The 5334-nt window shown below is 35.9% G+C and overlaps 1 pseudogene across 1 annotated transcript; it reads left to right on the top strand.

The window, feature by feature from the left end:
- Nucleotides 1-515: 515 nt before the first annotated feature.
- LOC144557118 (uncharacterized) lies at nt 516-3761 on the top strand (annotated as a pseudogene). The gene is made up of 5 exons (XR_013512551.1): nt 516-1545; nt 1886-2698; nt 3024-3232; nt 3307-3470; nt 3565-3761. The product of XR_013512551.1 is annotated as an uncharacterized LOC144557118 (transcript).
- The last annotated feature ends 1573 nt before the right edge of the window (nt 3762-5334 follow it).

Genomic DNA, 5334 nt, shown 5'->3' on the forward strand with positions numbered 1-5334 from the left:
ATGGCAACATGAGTAATAAACACCCATCTTTGAGTATCCATTGCTAAGTGCACATTTACCAGAATAACCACAGCCAAGGTCCAAAGGATTCTCAAAGGCCATATATCAATGCAAGTGTTGCTAAAGGTGAAGTAAGGCACGTAGAAGATCACAAGACTTTTCTTCTTCATATAATGCTGATCATATTTTTGTACTTATTTGAACTGGTTTCTTTTGTTTAATTTGAAAAAAGTTATTTTGGCGTACTAAGAATTTGGGACACTTGTGGGAGGCAATATTAGTTATGAAGTTTGATCTCCATATTCAAAGGTTAGATTAATTACTTTTTACTTGCTTAAAATTATCCATGTTGATTAAATCTTGAGTCTGTGTCCTTTTAATGGTCAACTACAATTAAACTACAGTAAGCAATTTTTATTTAGTATTCTTCAATTTTAAGTTAAAAGTTTTATTAATTATGCAAAAGGAGCAGTTGCTGATTTAGATTAGGGTGCATATTTTTTTTTGCAGAGACTATGTCGAAACTTGAAGTAAATGGAACTGTCGCACCTTCTTCTCCGAAAACTACTACAAGAGGCAAAACTGATCCAGCTTGGGGACATTGTGTTGAACGCATTGTTGTTGTGAAAGATAAAAATGTGAAAGCCATTGCTTGTCTTTATTGTCAGAAAACATTTCAAGGTGGTGGTATTACTCGATTCAAGAAGCACCTAGGTGGTGTAAAAGGAGATGTTCAACCATGCAAAAAGTTACCAGGAGAGGTTCGTTTTCAAATGCAACAGAATATCGAAGAGTTTGCCAACAAAAGAAGGCGATTCAATGAGGTAGATGAAGAAATGAATTCTGATGAAGAACAACCTCATATAGATCTAACTAACGACGAAGAAGAAATTGGCAATTCGTCAGCCCCTTCTAGTTCTAGACCCAAGGGCAAACATATTGCTTTCAACGTAGGGCAACTAAATGCTAGCCAAAAGAGGTCAGAAGTTGTGACAAGAAAAGCAAAACTTGGTGTTGGTGAGTACTTCATGCCTCGTACCACATCGGGTGCTCAACCATCTCTTAAGAGCGTTTTGCAAACAAAAGAAGTCAAAGAGAAGGTTGACTTAAGAGTTTCTAAGTGGATGGTTGATGCCGGGGTTCCTTTCAATGCTTCTAACTCCAAGTATTATCAACCCATGTTGGATGAAATTGCTAGTTTTGGGCCTGGCTATCGAGGTCCGAATTTTCATGATCTTCGTGGTTATTTGCTTGAAAAAAACATTGAAAAAGTGCAAAAATTGGTTGAGGGTTTCCGTAGTGTGTGGAGGGAGACTAGTTGCACAATAATGGCTGACGATTGGACTGATCAAAGGAGAAGAACATTGATAAACTTTTTAGTGCAATGCCCGAAGGGAATAGTGTTCTTGAAGTCCATTGACGCAACAGAAGTATCCAAAACTGCAGAAATGTTGTTCAAGCTATTAAAAGGCATTGTGCAATTTGTTGGTCCTGAAAATGTAGTGCACATAGTGACTGATAATGTAAGCAATTATGTCGCTGCAGGTAAATTGCTTGTATATTCTTTTATTTATTTTATAAATTCTGGTTAATGGTTTTAATTCTGACCATATATTGTTGGTCGGTTTTCTCTCAACTCTAGATAAAAAAACTTGTAAAATTACCTAGATAGTAAATTGACCTCACAGCTACTGGTACAAAAGTTGTGTACCCCGGTTACAGTCTAAGTTGAGTTTTAACAAAAATAAGCTTAATATAAGGTGCATATGCACTAGTTTTTTTTTTATCACCTTTAAATCCTTCTCACATACCTTCTTATAAGATCAAACAGACCCATCTCACTCTTTGACTGAAATATATATATATTTTTTTGCATTATTTGTAGGTAAACTCCTCGAACGAGAATTTCCTACCCTTTATTGGTCACCTTGTGCTGCCCATTGCATAAATTTAATGCTCTCGGATATGGGAAAATTGGTTGAAGTTGGAGTAGTAGTTGATAAAGCATCGAGTATAACGAAGTATATTTACAATCACTGCTATCCTTTGCATTTGATGAGACAGTTCACTAAAGGAAGAGAAATACTCTGACCAGCACCAACCTGTTTTGCAACTAATTTCATTGCTCTACAAAGCATCTTTGCGCAAAAGGATGCATTGTGTGCCATGGTGACATCTAACGAGTGGACAACATCAGCATATACAAAAGATAAAAAGGGTAAGAAATTCAAAGAAAATGTTCTAGATCAAGGGTTTTGGAAAAATTGTGCAACAATTTTCCAAATAACAGAACCACTAGTCCATGTCCTTCGAATTGTCGATGGTGATGAGAGGCCTGCAATGGGTTACCTGTATGGTGCTATTCATGCTGCCAAGGAAGAAATTGTCCGGAGGTTCCAAAGGAAGAAAACGATGGCGCAACCATTTCTAGAAATAATTGATAAACGTTGGGATAATCAACTCAGCAAGAACCTTCATGCAGCAGGATATTGGTTTAATCCATCTTATCAGTATGACATTACTAAAATTTCAAAACATCGAGCAACCATCTCTGACGTGCATGATGTGATAGAAAGGTTCGCTTATGCAAAATTAGGATTGCAGACCAATCTGACAAGTGAGTTGTGGTTGTTTTGAAATGCGGATGGTGATTTTGGAAGGAGTACTGCCATTCGCAATCGTTCATTGATGCCTCTAGGTAATTTATTAGTATTTGGATTAATACATTAAGTTATTTGTTAGAGATTAGTTGCCTCATGAATATTTCACTAGCTTGTGTATATGTTGTTCCAGTGAAGTTTCAATTTTGCTGTTGCCCCTTAAATTTTTTGTGTATGTACAAATATTTCATGTAGTATTTCATTTGCCCCTTAAATTATGCACTGATGCATTTGTGCTCTATATATTTATTGTATCTTGTGACTGTATAAGGTGTTTAATATTATAGTTATTTGACTAGGTTTGCATTTGTGATTCGATACATGTTTTATTCACAAACTGCACATGTGTCATTATTTTTGTAGATGAATGGTGGATAACATATGGTAGCAGCACACCTAATTTACAAAAGTTAGCAGTGCGCATCTTGGGTCAAACTTGTAGTTCATCCGAATGCGAGAGAAATTGGAGTGTGTTTGAGTTCATTCATTCAAAAAAAAAAAAAGAACAGAATGGAGCACCAAAGATTGAATGATCTTGTATATGTTCGATACAACTTGAGATTGCATCAAAGGTATGAAAGATATTACAAGTGAAATTAAATTAAATTTTTAAACAAGAAATTAAATAGAAGTTATTGAACTGTAGGATATCATTTCGTGGGAAAAATTATGATCCTATTAGCTTTGAAGATTTTGCTGATAATGGCAAGTGGATTTTGGAGGATGATCCGCCATTGTTGACGGCTGATGAAATTGAGGAATTTCGCAAACAAATGGTAGGACTCAGGATACAAACTAATGAAAACAATGGTAAAATTTTCATGACCCAGTTTGAATTATGAACTTCAATGTAAGTTATTTTTCAAATCTTACTACATTATTACTTGCACTTCTCATTTTGTAGATGAAATTTTGAATCTAGATGAATTTGATTCTGATGATGAGATTGAAGATCCGTGCATAAACAACATAAAAAGAGTCCAAGAGCAAGGAACTCAAAGTGTCGAGACTAGAGAAACCATAGGAGAGGACCTAGGACATGCAGATCCTAACAATGATATGTATCAGGGTGCTTCAATTATTGAGTGGCATTTTACTTAGTTATTTACAATGCAGATCTAGATTTTAGCATTTTAAATTTGTTGTTGGTTAATTTTCTTGAAAATATTGAACTTTTATTTTGTGTTATGAGGCTACTTCAAACTTGTGAGGCTAGCGACATATTATATGTCAATTGTCAGCTATATCAGATAATCAAAATATTTAACTTCTATTATGTTGTTGGGCTTCTATTTTCTTTCTCCTGATATTTTTTTTGTTAGAGCTTGTTAGAATTGCATGTTTTATTTAACCATATATGTTCTCATTATTTCTTGATAGAAGATGTAAAAGCGTATAATCAGTTTGGCTCTCAGATAATAAGTTACGTATATTTTAAAAAACCAGTAATTAAACTGGTTAAACCACCGGTCCGACCAGTAAACCATTGAACCGAAGCTTTAGCGGTTCGATGTCCGGTCCGGTTCTGATAACATTGGTTGTAACCCTAATACAACACTCCAATTGAATGTCATTGCAGCACATTAGTAGTATCTCCATATGGCAAGAGAATAGAGTAGTTGCAACCCTAATACCACGCTCCAGTTGAAAGACTTTGTAGCACTTTAGTAGTGTCTCCATTGGCAAGAGAAGAGAGTAATTGCAACCCTAATACAACACTCCAATTGAAGGTATTTGCAGCACTCCAGTAGTGTCTCCAGATTGCAAGAGAAGAGGGTGGTTGTAACCCAAATACAACACTTAAGTTGAAGGTCTTTGTAGCACACTAGTAGTGTTTCCAAATAACAAGAGAAGTGGATAGTTGCAGCCTTAATACAACAATGTAATTGAAGATCTTTGCAGCACTCTATTAGTGTTTCCAAATGGCAAGGGAAAAGGTACTTGCAACTCTAATACAATACACTAGAGTCTTCAGATGAAAAGAGAAGAAGGTAGTTGTAACCTTAACACAATACCCCAATTGAAGGTCTTTGCAGCACACTAGTAGTGTCTTAAGATGGCAAGAGAAGATGGTGGTTACTGTTGTGAAATACATGCTGCTTGATGGTGGAATTTTAAGTTTTCTAGCCCATCATGTACGATCTTATGATCAGGAAAGCAATCATCCACGCAGTTTATGGTTCACATCACACATGTGAACGAGCATAGAGATCATAACCATACCTCTCCAAATGAATGGAGTGAGCAACGACCAAAAGCTAGCGTCATAGTCGCCCTTGTGCCTTCTTCTCCAAGTTACCAAGAAATGTAACCTAAAAGCTTTGATCCATGATGAGCATAAATTATGATACCTTTGCTTAGGGATTAATATTAATAACTTGACCAATTTCTATGCATTTAGTTTAATTTAGTTTAGAATTATACCAAGAATCAAGTTACTGCCGAAATCTATTTAAATTACAGGAAATGGAGCAAATTATAGGTCTTCTCACAAGCTTTCCAAAAATGGTAGAACACTGAAAACGAAGTTACGAATAATGAGTTATGTCCATTTGAAGTTTGGTTCACAGTCGAAACAGAAGCAGTACACAGACCGCACAGAAGGCACATGGACCGTGCACCAACCCAGACAGCGGTCGCGCATATATGGAAATTCCAGATTGCGACATTTTTT

The sequence above is a fragment of the Carex rostrata genome, chromosome 7, assembly GCF_964058835.1.
Source record: "Carex rostrata chromosome 7, lpCarRost1.2, whole genome shotgun sequence".
NCBI lineage: Eukaryota > Viridiplantae > Streptophyta > Magnoliopsida > Poales > Cyperaceae > Carex > Carex rostrata.